General features: G+C 47.0%; 1 protein-coding gene across 2 annotated transcripts in view; it reads right to left on the reverse strand.

Moving 5' to 3' along the window:
* RALB (RAS like proto-oncogene B) overlaps nt 1-16,697 on the reverse strand; it is a 43,746-nt gene extending 27,049 nt beyond the window's left edge. Inside the window, exons 1-2 of one of the 2 annotated variants that reach the window (XM_042954186.1) lie at nt 16,530-16,697; nt 10,529-10,619 (exon numbers count right to left, since the gene is read on the reverse strand). The gene's annotated coding sequence lies outside the window, so the exon portion shown is untranslated. The remainder of the gene's footprint in view (nt 1-10,528; nt 10,620-16,529) is intronic. The other variant, XM_042954185.1, reaches the window with a different exon arrangement.
* Nucleotides 16,698-18,148: the final 1,451 nt, after the last annotated feature.

Genomic DNA, 18,148 nt, shown 5'->3' on the forward strand with positions numbered 1-18,148 from the left:
ATACTACTAATAGGCCATAATCATAATACCTGAGTCTCCCAAAATATTATCCATGTTTTTAATCCTCTCTATAACAATCAAAAAAGGAGGACAATCCTAAATCTGGGACAATTTAAGCACCAAAATAATTAAGGGCACTAATGAAAACAGACCATTGAAAAATTAGGAATTCGTGAATCCATACCTATAATAAATATTAAATAAACAACGGAAGAGGGAGGACTCTTGCTTCCAGGAGAACACCAAAAGCAGACTGACACATTATAGAGGGTGCACCTGAGTTGGAAAATCAACATTTATATGGAAACAACTTCATATGAAAGTTCATATACATTCAAACAATTCATATGGAAAATCAACTATCATAGTAAAGATTGGTTCAGGCAAGAATCATTAATAGATGCTAAATCTACAGGGGAGATCTGGATGAGGAACACAGTATTTGCATGGTCTTACAGTGCCTCCATACATTACTTACGAATCAGAATCTGCATTTTAACAAGCAGAGTACTATTACGTGTCAAGGCAAATCCATACCACTTCCTGTTACAATCCAGATTAGAAACAATCTGATCTAAATTAGGGTCATGAAGAACTCTCCCCCAAAAGACAGTGCTTTCAAATATGAAGTAACACAGGAAACAGATGGACTGCAGGGATTGTGAATGCTGAATCATGAAAAAGGAAAACACCATGACACGGTCTACCCAATAGATGCCATTTCCATTGGTGTTGAAATCGACATGGAATCTTATTTCTTAGCATCTAACGCCAAATTAGTAAACAGCTGTACCCAGTAAAATGAGGGGCTGTACACACGAGTATGCCAGTGTGTATTGACAGCACCTCCCTTTCTGCCCTGAGTCCCCAGATCATACTAGTGTCTTCTACTGATCTGTCATTCTTCAAATTCAAGCACAATAATTTCCGTATATTCACTCTGCACTTTTAAAGTCTTCAGAAATAGGGGAGCCCTAAGTAAATGAGAAACAAAGTTCTTTTTTTTTTTTTTTTAATTTTTTTTTTTAACGTTTTTATTTATTTTTGAGACAGAGAGAGACACAGCATTAATGGGGGAGGGGCAGAGAGAGAGGGAGACACAGAATCGGAAGCAGGCTCCAGGCTCTGAGCCATCAGCCCAGAGCCCGATGCGGGGCTCGAACTCGCGGACCGCGAGATCGTGACCTGAGCTGAAGTCGGACGCTTAACCGACTGAGCCACCCAGGCGCCCCGAGAAACAAAGTTCTTAAAAGACTGTCTGTCTTGGGAATTCATAGAATTTTACCAGATAGGACAAAATAATAAAGATTTAAAATGACGTGCTAACTTCAAAAAACGAAACACATGAAAAGAAACAAAAAAAGCGATTTTGATTTGAAAATGCATTCTTGGATTTTCACAGTTCATAACAAAACAGAAACTTTAGAAACCAGTTTAAGTTTTTTTGTATATACTTTACCAAATTCTATCAATACCTAACTTTTACTTTTTACTAAATCAGGTTTGTAAGATTGGGAGTACGTTTGTAGCAACCCTTTGCAATCCTAGCTTGAATCATCCATTAAAAACAAACAGATAAGCCATGTTACATCATAAATTCCAAGTGAGATGCTTAGCTTTGATGGCCACATTCACAGGACTGAATTGTCACGAGAGCCTCTATGAAGTCCTCCAGCACTCCTCCAAAATAAAAAAGCAGAGGACCACTTAAAGTGTTAAGCGTGTAAGAATAACAGGCCCTTTGGGCAAAAGGACATTGGTAAAAAGGAGTTTAAAAAAAATTCACTAAATAACATACAACTTTTTCCAAATACATCACTTCAGGTACTGTCAGACTAGCACCCTTTTTCTAGAAACTGCTCCCCTCTGCCATCTGCATGGTTATTACAGGACAAGGGGTGAGGGAGATAAGGCATGTCAGCTCAGTATGTGGCCCTATCCCCTGGGAGAAACTGACTGATCCCAAGGAGGGCACCTGACCCAGGCCAGGGTCTGGGTACAAAACCAAGCAGCTGGGTCCAGGATGGCTACAGCTGGGGCAGGGAGCACCTGGGGCAGAAGTAAGAGGAGTAGCAGCCCTGTGGTCCTTTAGACAGTGTGTTGCCCTTCCAAAGAGAAGTGCCTGCCGGTTGCTGGAATTTAGGGATGTCAGACTTCTGCTTCTTTAAGAGATGTCGGACATTTGGAATTTTATGTGAAACTCCCTTTTTCAATGTTAACAATTAAATCACTTTTGAAAAGCACTGTGAGCAGACAAAGCATGTCTGCAGACCGCTCACTTTTGCAAATTGGCCGCTATGTTTTTTGCCAAGTAGTGAAAGCAGCAAGAGAAACGGAGCCTGAACACGGAGAAGAAACACTGGGACAGTCCTGGCAGCATTCGGGGGGTTGGTTCCCGCTGCTCCTGAGTCCCAGCCGCATCCTTGGCCCCTTCCTTGGCTTGGTTTTCCATTTGTCTGCTGAGTCAGTGACACACACTGGTGTCCACCCAATAAATCCCCCTTCGTGGTGTGAGCTCGTGTACCTTACGTTTCTATCACTTCCAACCAAGTGAGTCCCAACTGACTGTACATAATGGCTTTGAAAGTACACATACAATTCAAGTCCAAGGAATCAGATCCAGGCAGGGCCAGGGGGAAAATATAATGACACAAAAATACTTCATTCTGAATGAATAAGGCATGAGCACTACATATAGCAACTCCAGCTGAAGGTGTTTCCAGGGAATTCAAATATTCTGTCCCTTATATGATTAGGACTCTTGCCCACAGTGAAGGAAACTCCAACTGAAAATAGTTTAAGCAAAACAATTATTTATCGGCTCACCTAATGGCGTGTCCAGGAACAAAGCTTGCTTCAGGGGCTCAGATGATGCCTCCAGAACCCACTTTCTCCCCCCAGCCCCGGCCATCCCTAGGCTCCACCTCTCCAACCTCACGGCCTACTACTCCCCCCTCTGTACCCTCCCAACCCCGAGCCTTTCCACACTCATCATTCACAAACCCAATTCCTTCTAGAACTTTCCATTTAAAGGTCACTTCTTCAGAGAGTGAAGGACCCCCACACTTCAAGTAGACCCTCTCTCAGTCTCCATGTCAGCCTCTTGGCTCCCTTCACTGCACTGATCACAACTTGTAATTCCTTTCTTTTTCTCCTTCCATGCTTTTTGCTTATTTCTTCTGCTACTCTTAAGGCTCCATGAGGCCAGGTGCCAGGCCTGCCCTTTTCCCTCTTATACCCTTGTATGACAGGAATATTTCCGTTCTAATCAACCTGAAGAACATAACGTTTACCCAAATTATGGTCATCATAAAATCTAGAATACAGGGTAAACTTAACAGTTGGATTTATCTGGGGCACCTGGGTGGCTCAGTCGGTTGAGTGTCTGACTTCAGCTCAGGTGATGATCTCACAGCTCGTGAGTTCAAGCCCCACGTCGGGCTCCGTGCTGACAGCTCAGAGCCTGGAGCCTGCTTCGGATTCTGTGTCTCCCCCCGTCTCTCTCTCTGCTCCTCCCCCACATGCACTCTGCCTCTCAGAAATAAAGAAAACTAATAAAAAAAAATGTTTAAACAGTTGGATTCATCTATATCTTACCTCCATTACTTACTGCCAAAAGCCTAAAAAATTTAAGCCATTATTTCCTAATGTCAAAAGCAAAATTTGGCAGATAGGTAACATTAATTTCTACTTTTTAAGCTTTGCGAATTTGTCACTAAAGACTTTGACTCTCTTAAGGTTGGCATTTAAGTGTTTATTTGAACTTACTACGGGATTGTCATTATTGGTTATGGCCCAGGCCCTTAAAACAGAGATTGCCAGATCATCAAGCAAACATGTTTCAGAGTAAATAAAAACCTGTAGCTTTAGGGTCCGGTGTTTCAATACAAAAGGCAAACTCCCTACACTTATACCAGAGACACCCTTTACAAATTAGAACAACCTAGTACTCCTAAGAGTCTCATCATTTCACCCACTGATTTAAATAAGGAATCCTGAGAGGATTTATGATCATTTGATTGTTATTCAATTGGCAGCGATTTTTCGGACGGACCATCTCTCCTATGGCCTTGCACTGTCAGAAAGAGCCACAGGCCCTTGCCGGGGCAGGCGGAACGTGAATGGCTAAGCGACCCGAATAACGTGGACGTGGCTCGGAGCACCTCAGCTCCAGGTACGGCAGGCCACCTAGCGAAGGATCTGTATGGGTCAGCTAACGATCTCTCCACAGACACCGAGTCACTTGAGCTGCTGTTCAACTTCTGCTACATCTTTCTATGAAAGGAAGATACACAGTCTTAACTTCTCTGTTTGGCAAGTTTGGATTTTCTTAGGAGCGACAGTCCTGGCAAGAAACAACTGAAGTCACCACGGTTCTCAGAGGACAGTCTTTCTGCACCCTCAGCCTCACCTGCACATACTAACTTAAAGAAGGAAACTCCTTTTTCCCTTCCCTTGAACAACTGCTATTGTCATTAGCACTGGGGGAGAGAATATTTTTGTGCTGTCATTCATGTATGACTCAGTTTCCAGGTCCAAAAAAACAAGGAAGTTGAATTAAATGATCTAAGTTCCTTTCCAGTCTTTGCTGTTTTTTTTTCCTCCTTGAAACTAAATCTGCAAAACAACTTAAAGTACTCCTCCTGAGTGCCTAAGGAAATTTGTTTTAGGTATGTCTGCTCCCTGATGAATATCTCTTTATATGTTCTCCCGCCAACAAAACAAAACAAGACAAAACAAACCCCACAACTAAATTAACAAAACAAGCTAAAGTCACTTAAACAAAAACCAGAAAGCTCTGAAGTCACTCATCATAAATATTCTGTTTCCAGGCTGTACCCTTATGTACATGTTATTCTTTCTGCCAGGATTGCCCTTCTTCCTGATGGAGGATCGCCTATAATTTAACACTCAGCCTAAATATTTCCTCTACCACCTTCTTAGGTCTCCCCCAGCAGAGCTGACCCTCCCTGAGTAGGTCCCCCTGCCTGTCAATACACCTACTGTTGCACTGAAATAAACCAGTAATTTATTCTTAGATGATGTTTGTCTCTCCCACCACATTGAGAGCTGCCCATTCACCTTTGTGTGCCCAGTGTGCCTGGTGCTTAGGAGACACTCAGGACTTGGCAGATAAAAGAAAAACAAGTTCTCCATTGGGGCTGAGAGGTCTGGTCTCAAGAGGATAAGTGGTAACTGGTGAACTTCGAAAGGTTAGTTCATTTATATGATGACTTTCCTGAACTACAAAGCAATGGAACAGTGACAGGTAATTTGCAAGCTCTGATTTTTTTTTTTTTTAAGTATACAGTTATTTCTGAAACAAAGTCTTCTCCCACTATACACTCATCCCCAATGGAACCTGGGGATTGCACTGGCCTTGGAGAGGTCTACCAATTTATCCAGACTCCAGCTCCTTCCACCCGCAAAGGCAGCCTCGGAGACATTAGAACCACTGCATGTCTCAGTCACAGAAGGTCAAATTTGGAACTAGCATACATGTCCCTGTTCTGAACTACTCTCCCCAAACCAATCCTGCTTAGAGACGTTCTACTACTATTTCCACTTGTACGGCATCTACTAGGGTATCGCACGCACTCAGAGCGTGTAGAATTTGCTGGGTCATGTAACTAGTCTGTGGCGGGGCTGGGACGGTAGGCCCAGCAGTCTGGCTGCAGAGCCTACTCTTGGAGCCGTGACACTAGGCTGCTCCATCAGCAGACTAGGGTAGGGTGGGGAAGACCTTCAAACACGGTGTGAAATACCGGAATTTTTATCACTGACACAGAACTATGGATCAGAAAGCTCATTAAGGAGAGAGAGGCACAGGCAACTACAGCACAAGTTCGAGGAGGAAATACACGACAGAAAACACTTACTACATACCCCCCCAAACATACCCCCAGAAACTGAAAGCAGGGACTTGCACAGATTTGTACGCCCACGGTCACCGCAGCACTATTCACAACAGTCAAAAGTGAAAGCAGTCCAAGTGTCCACTGATGAATGAATGGAAAACAAAATGTGGTACATCCGTACAACAGAATACTGTTCAGTCTTAAAAGGGAATTTAATCCTGACAGAAGCTACAATGCAGATAAACCTGGAAGACATCAGGCTAAGTCGAATACGCCAGACACGAAAGGGCAAATACTATATGATTCCACTTACGTGAGGTACCTAGAAGAGTCAATTCATAGAGATGGAAAGAGGAATAGTGGTTGCCAGGAGCCAGGGAAGTCAGTATTTTATGAGCACAGAGCTGCAGAATGGGATAATTAAAAATGTGTTGGAAGGGCACCTGGGTGGCTCTGTTGGTTGAGCATCTGACTTCGGCTCAGGTCATGATCTGACCTCTGTCTCTGTCTCTATCTCTCAAAAATAAATAAACATTAAAAAAAAATTTTTTTAATCACTAAAATGATGGAGAGGTGCCTGGCTGGCTCAGTCAGTAGGGCATGTGGCTCTTGATCTTATGGTTGTGAGTTTGAGCCCCACCTTGGGTATAGAGCTTCCTTTTAAAATAATTGCTAAAATGACAGATCTTATGTTATGTATATTTTACCACAATTCCTTAATTTTTTTAATGTTCATTTATTTTTAAGAGAGATAGAGCACAAGCAGGGGAGGAGCAGAGAGAGAGGGAGACACAGAATCCAAAGCAGGCTCCAGGCTCCGAGCTGTCAGCACAGAGCCCGACGCGGGGCTCAAACACACAGATGGTGAGATCGTGACCTGAGCCAAAGTCAGATGCTTAACCAACTGAGCCACCCAAGCGCCCCTACCACAATTTTTTGAAGTAGTTATATACCAACTACAGTGTGAGAAAAAACAGTCAACTTGAAGTTTGGAGTCTGCCTGTGGGAAGCTAATGCCCTTAGTTAAGTTGCTTTCCTCGGCCTCACCCTCATCCGTAAAACACACAGGGGGTCTGTATCCTGGGGGTTGTTAACATTACGTGAGAAAATACCCGGCTCTGAGCAGGCACTTAACTGACTTTTGAACATCATTCTGACAGTCTAGAAAGTCCTGAGAAAGAAACTGGCCTACCAGCCAGACCTATTCGAAGGCAGGATAAGCTGCCAGTCCTTAAAGAAGGACGAGAATAGGGGAGCCTTCTTTGCAGAGACTCAGTCCTCTGCCAGCGGAGCTGACACCTGCCAGGACACCACACTGGGAGGGAAGAGGGCCGGATCACGATATGACTGGGTGAGTCTCTCTACCACCCGGCCTGAACACCTGCCCCGCCTATCTTGGGGTAACTAGAGAGGAAAAACAGGACTTCCGCCTTCCTCTGAAATGACTCCTTTCCCCCACCCTCCACAACCAGGAGAACACCAACCCACTCAAGACCCCCCACCTCTTCCAAGAAGTTTCCGCTAGCTTTTAGCTTTCCCTGAGACTTTGCTGTGCCCTGGGGACACCATATCTTAAGTAGACACTATCTTCCTCTCCTGCCATGTGCCTCAGGGCCAGGAAGAAATAAGTGTCCTTCCTCCCTCCCACTTGTCACTTCCAGTAGAGGACATCCTTCCTCCAATACTCCCCTCCTTCCTCTTGCAAAAGCCCCTTATCTTCAAGGCTCTGGCGATCAGCTTCCCCCCCACCCTGCTGCCCTCAGGTCATCTATGGACGTCCTCACTGCCCTCATCTATTGGTGGTATTTGCTTCTGGTTCACAGACTTCCCTTTGACCCCTTTCTCCTGTTATCCCCCTTAGTGACTCCTGTGCCCATTTGGACAACTTGCCACAGAGCTCGGCCTCTCCCAAGTCCTTGTCCTCCTCTTCTCCAAAAACCCTTTCCTTCCTCCTACCTAACACTGCTGTGCTCATGCCCGGCACGTCAGCCTCAGAGGCGGCTGCCTCCAACATGTCTCCAGCCTCGGCCTCCTTCCTTCTGGCTGGGGCTCGGGCTCGCGTAAATACCCACTACCCCAGTAGCTGCTGCTACTACCACCGTGGTTCCCCGCCTGATGGTTACTCGCCAGCACTGGCCTCTAGCACTTTCTTTCTGTGCCTTACCTCCCCGGGCCCCACCTCCCTCCTTCAGGAGCTTAGATCTCACATTATGAAAGCCCCCTCGCTGGTACCTTCCCGCCCTGGCCCCTTTCACTCCTTTCCAGCCCCAACACCCGGCACGCATCAACATCAACGCTGCTGGAGAGGGAAAGAGACCCTTGCAGCCAGCCTTACGAAACTTCATGTTAAATGCACTTACGATCCCAAACCAGGAACGGGCATTCGCTGCCTAGAAATTTTACTGATTCTCCCCTATGCCCTCCCTAAGCTCACGCTCTACAGATGATCTTACCTCACTTTTCCCAAACACAAGCCATCAGGCACAAACTCCCTCATTGCTCCTGCGCCAAATCTGCAAACCTACCAGCATCCTTACCCACCTCCTCCCTGTCTCCCACTGCACGAAGAGCACACTCCTGCTCGTAGCAAAGCCAAGCACTCCACACAGGCTTTGCTCCATGAGTCCCTACCCCCCTACCCAAGAACAGCATTCCTGTCGCTGTCCCCTTTTTCCTGCCTCATTAATCAGTCTTTACCTCGGTAGGGGATCACCCCCAACAGCATACAGACGCGGTCTACTGAATCTTCATCTTAAACATACACACCCCTGTGATTGCCATCTGTCCCCCCCAGCTAGTGACACAATTTCCCTGTAGCCCTGGTTATCTATACCAATGCTTCTCAAACTTGTAATTACCTGGGAATCTTGTTAAAATTTATATTCTGATTCCATAGGTCTAGAGGGGAGCCCAGAGTGCACTGCCTACCAACTCCCAGATCGGTCCTGGCCCAAGGGTCCCACTCTGCACAACAAGGCCCTGTGTTTCCTTTCCTCCCTACTTCATTTACAAATTCCCTTCCAGCATGGCTCCCTCCCCCAGCATAACTTCCAGACACTGGGCTGGTCAGGGTCACCCCTAAACCCCACGTTGCAAACTCCAATAAAAACTGTTCTTTCTGGGGCGCCTGGGTGGCTCGGTCCATTGAGCGTCCGACTTCGGCTCAGGTCATGATCTCACGGTTCAAGGGTTAGAGCTCAGCATCGGGCTCTGTGCTGACAGCTCGGAGCCTGCTTCGGATTCTGTGTCTCCCTCTCTCTCTGCCCCTCCCCTGCTTGCATTCTGTCTCTCTCTCAAAAATAAATAAACTTTAAAAAAACAAAACTGTTCTCTTTCTCCTTTCCCATGCCCTCCGCTTTCACCAAAGAGCATGTGGCAACTGCGAGCCAACCCTGCCTGGAAAAGGGAAGGCCCGGAGCAGGCCAATTCAAAGACCCCTCTTGGGGTCTCCCTCCGGATCCTGTCCCTTCTGGCCTCTAGAGCAGCACACTCCCCCTCACCCCCCACCTCCGGGGCTTGCTGTTTCTCTGGCAGCTCTCTGTCAGGCATCTTAGGCCAGGTCTTCCCCCTCTACCTGGCTCCTAAATGTCAGTCCTCCTCAGAGCTCCGTCTTCCCGCCCCTACACTCCCCTTCAGTGACCTCATCCATTCCCGCAGCCCTACACGCCACTCCCAAACTTCTAAAATGCAGCCTAGACAATCCTCCTGACCTCCAGACTCCTATCCCTCTGCCAAACTGCCACCTCTCCCCACGTGGCTGTCCTGTGAGAATCTCAAGCTTAACATTCCCAAAATAGAACTCTCGATTCTTCTTTCCCTGCTTCAAACCTTTTCCATCTCCACTATTAGTAGTAGTAACTCAAGTGACTAGTTGTGCCCAAGCTATTACTAAAGCCAAAACCTGAGAGTCATCTTGGATTCCCTTTGCCTCTCCCCCAACTCAGTTCGTGACCAATTCTACTGGTTCCCTCTCCAAAACCCCTTTCAAAGTGGCTTATCATGGCCACTTTAGCCCCTCTTCAACCTATTTTTCACACAGCCCCTACTGTGAGTTTTCCAAAACTGCAAATAAAAGTGGGCATAAAGCCCTTTATGGCGCCCCATGAATAAAATCCAAAGCCACTATTCACCAACCTCTCCCTGGCCAGCTTTGCCTTCTTTCAGTTCCACGAGCAGGCCAAGTGCTTTCCTACCTAGGATTCCTTTCACGTGCTCTGCTCCCTTCTTGTATTGCTTTTAGGAAGACCTGAAGCAACAGGAAGCAAGCAAGACACAGTCAAGTGACCGAAGAAGACCCCCGTGGCTGCCCGGAGCGGAAAGAAAGAGGTAGGGTCTGGTATGAGCTGATAGTACACTGGGAAGGAAAGGGCCAGATCATTTGAGACCCCGCAGGCCCAGCACTGTAGAGACTGCAGACTTTCCAATGAGGGCAATGGAAGGCCACTGAAGTGCTTCCAGCAAAGGGGTGACATAATTAGTCCTGCATGTTGGAAAGATCACTCCAGTTAAAGTACGGGAAACCAGAGGGGCCAAGAGCAGATGTGGGAAGTCCAGCAGGCCAGACCAGAGACAATGGGGGCCTAAGAGGATGACAGTGGAGACGGGGAAAGTGGCTAGACTTTAGAACTATTTAGGAGGCTGTGACGCTGTGATTTATAAGAAATACATACTTGCTCCTTCAGATGGCCAAAATGTATTTCTCATGTATATTTAGTCTTCATCCAGTTTCTGTCTCGCAGCTCCCCAAACCCTTGGAATTTCCTGAATGCAAAGAGCAACAGGAACATCTTTTGTTATAATATTTAAGTCTTCTTGTCCTCAGTTCCTGAAAAGCCTCAGAGCCAAAAAGGTGGAATGGGTGTCGTGTTATTCATAACACGACCTTCCCACCACAACTAGGTTTGTGCTAATGAGGTGACCTTTAGACCACCTAAGTATGGACACTGGTTGCCAGAGGAACCCACCTTGAACAGGGGGTTGGAAGTTCCAGTCCCACCCCCCTGACCTCCTGGGAAGGGAAGGGCCTGCTGGGAGGGGAAGGGGCTGCGGGGCAGTGATTTCATCAATCATGTCTCTGTAATGAAGCCTCCACAAAACCCCAAAAGGAGGTGTGGAGAGCTTCCAGGTCAGGGAACCATGTGCCACGTGCAGGCCCCCAACCCCATGAGGCCAGAAGCTCCTTCGTTCAATGCCTCACCCTACGTAGCTCTTCGTCTGGCTCTTGATTTGTCTCCTTTAATACCCCTGTAATAAATCCCTGATCTCGTGAATAAATGGGTTTGCTGAGTTCTGTGAGCCGCGCTAGCACATTAATCAAACCCAGGCAGGGGGTCACGGGCACCTCTGGTTTGTAGTGAGTCGGTCAGAAGCACAGGGAACGATCTGGGCTTGCGACTGGCATCTGAAGTAGAGCGTGGTCCTGGGGGGGCCAGACCCTTAATCTGTGGAATCTGATGCCGTCTCCACGCAGACAGTGTCAGAACGGAGTTAAAATGTAGACACCCAGCTGGTGTCAGAGAACTGCACAGTGGTATGGGGGGGAACCACACACACGTACAGCCTTGGAATTGGGTCCAGAACCCCTCTAGAAGTTAAAAATGGCAGCACTTAATGAATGAGCACGTGTAATTTTAGATTTTTAAAAAGGCTTAACACACAAGGAGGAGTAGAGGTCCCACAATGACTACGTCCACTACTGATAACAGGATCAGCTAATCCACACTGGACGACAGTCCACCAGTCCTTTCCTGTTGTTACTGGCAGACTGGGGTGGAAGGAAGGAGGGGGGGATGCCAGGAGAGGTACGATGAAAGAAAAGAAAGATACTAGCTCACAAATTAGGGCAGTGGATGGGAAAAGGGCCAAAACGGGAAGAAAGGAAATGCCAGCTTTGCTGAGTTTCCAGGCGGCCTCATGACCACTCGAGCAACCTTCAACTGGGCCGGACTGAACAAAAGCCATTCTCACCACACTTAGGTTTCTGAAGTTACAATTTAACATGACTTGTGAAACCCCTCATTCCAAATATGCTTTGTGCAAAGGATATTTGTTATATGAAAATACTAGAATCACAGAAGAGACGTTTTCGAGCTGGAAGGGAACTTAGAAATCACTGAATCAGGCTTCAGGCTCAGGATGCCTCTTCTCTCCACCGATAGACACTTTGGGAGATTTCATCTAGAAGCTAAAAGAATAAAGTCCTTCCATCCAGGTAGATAATTAAAAGGTATTAGGTTTTGGGGCACCTGGGTGGTATAGTCAGTTAAGCACCCGACTTCAGCTCGGGTCATGATCTCGTGGCTTGTGAGTTCAAGCCCCCTGTTGGGCTCTGTGCTGACAGCTCAGAGCCTGGAGCCTGCTTCACATTCCTTGTCTCCCCCTCTCTCTGCCCCTCCCATGCTCATGCTCCGTCTCTCAATAATAAATAAACATTAAAAAAATTTTAAAGGTATTAGGTTTTAAAAAGAGAAATGAAAAATTGCTGGCCAAATACATATTGCCCAAAGATTTATAATAATTGGAAGAGAGGGGCACAGATTAGGTTTTTTAAGATTTTTTTAGTTCCTTTGCCAGTGAATTTTATTTTTAAAAATACACAGATGATTAATGACTAATTTTAAGCTGTTCATCAAGGAGATCATTTTGGCAATAATTTTTTTTTTTTTTTACCAATTTGTTTTAGGGTTAAAAAAAAAAACTCAGCTGTTCCATTTGGTTTAAGGATCAGCTAGATTTAAATTTCTAATTTCCAAAGCTACTGCATATTTGGCTAATTAATTCTAGCATCTGACAATGAAAAAACAGAAGAAAGAACATAAAGTTAAAAGTAAAATATTAAAAGTTTCTAAAATGGTAAAAACCCTGGCTGCATTTTATTCTCCCATCATACATACTTTCGTAAGCATATGAGACAAAGATTTGCTCAATAATGTCTGGTCTAAACCTTCAAAAGGAAATCTGGTAGCCTCCAAGAATGTCCAGGGTCCTCAAGCTCTCCTTGTATAGTTCCCTCCCACATTGTACCAGGTTTGGTCCATGTGTCAGTAGAAGTGAGGGTACATCTGTCACCTCCAAGATTAGATACAAAGGTATCACACCTTCCATCTTGACTGTCCTCTTTCTCTCTCTCCCTCTCTCAGATCACTTGCTCTGGGGAGAAACTTAGTCACCACGTTGTGAAGAGTCCTACAAAGAGGCCCTCATGGTGGGGCACTCAAGCTTCCAGCCAGCAGCCAGGAAAGCGAGCCACCCTGGAAGCAGAGTCTCCAACCCCAGTCAAGCCATCAGATGACTCCAACCTCCGAAGAGACCCTGAGCCAGAATCACCCAACCAAGCTGCTCCCAGATTCCTGAATTTCAGAAACGGTTTGAGACAATGAACGTCTGTCGATTTAAGCTGTTACATTTGGGCTAATTTATTATACAGCAGTAGAAAATTCATTCAAGACAGATGAACTTTAGAGGTAGCCAGCCACACAGGACCAAACCACTATATTTCCTTCAACTCATGCCATTACATGAAGAAAATACATGTACACACTACATATAAGATGCCCACAAAGCACTGGCAAAAGCAACAATGACAACAATGTCAATTAATCAATTATCAATTAATTATCAATTAATGGCACCACTCTCTGCATTCAGATTTCAATTGTTTTCAAAAAGCACAAACTCCTCAAAGAGTCATCTACAACCACCATAGGGAACACTCACAAAAATTATAAGCATTCCCTTTTTTTTTTTAGAGTAACATAAACTTGAAATACCTTCCCTCTTTGACTTTCCGTGTCCACATTCTCGTCATGTTTCTCCCCACTCTCACCCGTCCAAAAGCTCATATGCCCTCTTGCCTACTGGGTTCTCCGTTTTGAAACCTCTAAGAATATGTACATATATACACCCATATTTGTATTCTTAAGTAACCGAGAGAACTGAGAAGTTAAAGGAACCAGCTCATGGTCAAATCTCCAAGGTCAGATACGTATCTGGTATTGCTTAGATCAGTGGGTCGGGGCCAAGTGGACAGCAGATACTCCATAAATGTTCATTTCCTTCCTCTTCCTTCCCCACCTCCCCCACGATTAGGAAAGATTGCATTTTCTCTGGCACTCTGTTTTCTTTGATTCGGACTTCTCAACAACATGCATTCTCTTGAAAAAAAAATTTTCTTCAAGTGTCTTGCATATCTAACAGCAGGGGTTAGTTATTTGCTCAGAAGCAACTGGATCCAGTGAAAAGTGGGACTCTTGCCTTATCATCTTGAGACAAGTTACACTGGGAACCTCAGAAGAGCTCACCAAGATCTCTTCCAAAAACTGCAGCTCTTCGGTGTTATCCTGTCTCCAAATCTAGCTTTCAGAAAAGGTTTCCAACAATGTTTCTAACTTCCATAAATTTCATGAGTGGAGAGGGATTTAGTAACTGAATGCAAAGAGGCATTGTGGGACTGGGCAATGTGGCACAAAGGATTACCTCAACTCTGGTTTACAAATTTCCAGAGTCCCGAGCCATCTCCAGCCAAGGCAAGAACCTTAAAGAATGAAGGCAGAATTAAGAATTCAGAACTTTTCTGCTTCTTCCACCTTTCACCAACACCCATTTAGATCCTATCTGACATTCTAATTCTTGTCTCCCTACCTATGTGTCTGGGTCCCATATTCACAAAGTCCTGGGAAAGCGTCTACCACTAGGGAAATCTTGCCAAGATCTCAGATACCCACTGTTTTCAGTGGGAAATCCCATGAATAGAAAAGGAAGTTAAGACCCAGATGCGATCAGAAGAAAGCAGTCTATGGGACAGGACTAAAACCACACATAAGGAGGGGCGCCTGGGTGGCTCGGTTGGTTAAGTGTCTGACTTTGGCTCAGGTCATGATCTCACCGTCCGTGAGTTCAAGCCCCGCGTCGGGCTCTGTGCTGACAGCTCAGAGCCTGGAGCCTGTTTCAGATTCTGTGCCTCCCTCTCTCTCTGCCCCTCCCCTGTTCATGCTCTGTCTCTGTCTCAAAAATAAATAAACGTTAAAAAAAATTTTTTTTAAAAACCACACATAAGGAATGTGTATCTCTGGCCTTATTCCCACCCTTACCTCCATTCCACCCCCACTACCACAAAGAACACCTTAAACATGCCCAATTTCGTGTACTCCTAACAGGTGGCATAACTATTTACCACCTTTTTACTGCCGTGGGGTCTCCAGCACACAGAGGTGAAAAGTCATGCTCAAGACCCCACCGCCAATAAAGTTTCAAAACCAGCATCACACCTAGGTCTTCACATCTTGCCTTCCTTTTCTTCCCAATATTCGACACCACCTCCCAGTCACTCCCTTTCTGAGAACTTCCACGTTCTAATTCCACTGCTCCAGGTTTAGGGAATGTTGCCTTCACCTGTTTTGAGCTTTGACCTCCAAGAATCTTCATTGCTCTGCTGAACACAGGTCATGTGCACATCTAAAAGATATGCTATACTCTCTGACAATCAGTGCCCACTATCCATCTCCAAAACTTAAAAAGAAAGAAAGTTAGAAAGCTAGGTCAAAGCAGAAAGTTCTCTGTTCTACAAAGGGACGTCACAGGGGACGCAAATGAACAATCAGCCAAGACTCTTCCATGGGCAATTCTAAATTTTTTTTTTAATATTTATTTTTGAGAGAGAGAGAGTGGGGGACGGGCAGAAAGAGAGGTAGACACAGAATCTGAAGCAGGCTCCAGGCTGCTGAGCTGTCAGCACAGAGCCCCACGTGGGGCTCGAACTCAGAGACCATGAGTTCATAACCTGAGCTGAAGTCTGATGCTTAACCATCTGAGCCACCCAGGAGCCCATGGGCAATTCTAAAGCAGTCCACCAGAAACAAAAACTTCTCCCCTGAAGGCTCACCTGATAACAATACCAAAGTTCCAATGTTTCCAAGATTCATCTGTAAATTAGCACAGAAAGGACACTGCTCAAACAAGCAGCCTGGGCACAGCTATCTCTGCCCTCAGCAGTTCTAAACCCACCCCAACACGGATAACCTCATATACCCACAAGAGGGCAAGAAAAGAGGAGTGGAAGCCTGGTCCAGCCACACAGTTCAAGTCCGTGGTGCTTCCTATTAGAAAGCCACAGACGGTGGCAGTCCTACTATCAGAAAGGAACTGGAGCGGGATGGGGGGGGGTGGGGCGCAAAGAAACAGCTCTATGCTCACTTGCAAGACAGGACCAAAAACAAACAGACCAAACAACTTCTGGAGCACCGCCCCAGTTCAGTCCAAGTTCCTAAGGTACTGGGAAGTTTTTGCAACACTTACTACAGCTCTTACCCTGCCCACAGCGGCAACTAAGGGACTGAGGAAGTGGACCATACTCGGGCTGGAGGCCCTAAAGGGCAGGAAGTGGAAGCAGAGGCCATTTGTGGGAAAAGGGAAGGAGCGGCGAAAAGGGAGAGGCTGGGGCGCCGCCCCCATTTCCTCAGCCCCCGGCCGGCTGGGAAGCCGGGAGGCTCTCTCCAGGGGACCTGCCGTGGCCGAACGGGGCCGACTACCCCGTGTCGCCCTCCGCCTCCCTCCACAGCCTACGCGCAGGGCGCGGGGGCAGGCGGTCACCGAGCGCAGGGCGGTGCACCCCACTTCCCCAGCCCGCGCCCCACCCCGCCCGGAGCGGGCCTGTCGAGGCACCGGCACCCTTACCTGGGACCCGTCCCGCGCTGCCTCGGCCGTCCGCACTGATCCCGCAGCTCTTAAGCCTGCCCCGCCCTCTCCTTCGCCTCCACCCGGGGCCGGACCCCAGCAGTCCCCTGCCGATTTGTCATTGAGCCTCTGGCTTGCTTCCCCACCCCCCGAGCGCGCCCCCGGCGTCGCCTAGGCAACCCCGCCTCCCGAGAGAGCGCGCTTTCCTTCCGCTCTTGCCCTCCCCCTGGGGGCCACGCCCACTAAGAGCATATTAGCCAATCCGAAGCGAGGCCCAGAGGCTGGGGAGGAGGGTCTGCCAATAAGAAGCCGCCTCAGCCGGGAGGGGCGGGCTCGGCACGCCTGCCCCGCCCACCTCTACTTCCTCCTGCTTTCCGCGGGCGGGCGGCCGGCCGGACTTGCTGCGCGTGACCGCTGCTGCAGTGGAGTAGAGCTGGTCTGGGGACTCTGGGCGTGGGCGGGTGGAGGGCGCTCCAGTCGTGGATTTAGGTCAGAGTGAGGCCAAACTAGTGGAAAGCAAAAGGGTAGGGAGGACCGATAGAGAAAAACCAAAATTGCGATGCATCGCGGGAGTGTCTAAGGGTCCAGGCTGCTGTCCGGACGCCGGCCTGGGGCATCTGAGACAGCGGGACCTCCGCCTGTCGCCACGACTCGCTTGGCTAAATGACATCCCATTAGCTGTAATGGGGCTACTTGTCCAATGCCTAGTAATAACTTGATCCAGATCACATACAAGGTTCCGAATCCTAACCCCAGGTTCCCGGAGGCAGGAAGTGCAATGGGCTAGCTCGGTACAGACAGGTTTTTCACCCACAACCTGCCCCCCTCATTGTCCTCCAAATGATACAGGGAACTTGTAGTTTTCTACCCAAACAGGGCTTCACCTCGGGTTGATTTTCCTAACTATCCGCCCCGCCCCCCCAGAGCTGAATCCTCTCCAACCCTGCTCAGCAGGATGTGTGGCCCCACTGACCCCTACACAAACCTCATGGCAGGTCACACTGTATCACAATTGTTCAAATGCCCCCCTGTATAATCTCTAGGAATGGAAACTCTTGTTCAAGTTGATATCCACAGCAGCTAGCTAATACTTTCCTTGTTAATAATTATACATTAGAATACATGTGTATTATATGAGAGGCTTTGTGCCTTGATTAGATTGCTGTGTAAAGCAATGAACACATACAGGCCCTCCACCAATAGCTCCCTCAAAAGGCACAGAAGCTTTACCTTAGTCTTCAGTAACAGGCTTACCAAAAAACATTTAACGAGAAGAATATCCCAGTGTTACACAATCTTAAATATTGTTTTATCTTTCTCATATCTTTCTCATAAGTCATTGCATGACTTATTGCATGCTAAGTATATGAGAGAAACTCTGCTAGGTACTAAAAGGGAGAAAGGGAGGAGGTGTCTCAAAAAGGAAGCTCTCTAATATTTATAATCTAGAAGGGGAATCAGACCCAAACCTCTTCCTATGGAGTAATGATTAAGTGCACAGGTTTGGAATCGGGAACCGTAGGGTCAAAGGAGGACTCTACCATATAACTAGCAGTTATTTTAGGAAGTGACTAAACCTCTGTGGGCCTCAGTTTCCCCAGCTGCCCAACGGGAGCAGT

Source organism: Panthera leo, chromosome C1 (genome assembly GCF_018350215.1).
Source record: "Panthera leo isolate Ple1 chromosome C1, P.leo_Ple1_pat1.1, whole genome shotgun sequence".
Taxonomy (NCBI): Eukaryota; Metazoa; Chordata; class Mammalia; order Carnivora; family Felidae; genus Panthera; species Panthera leo.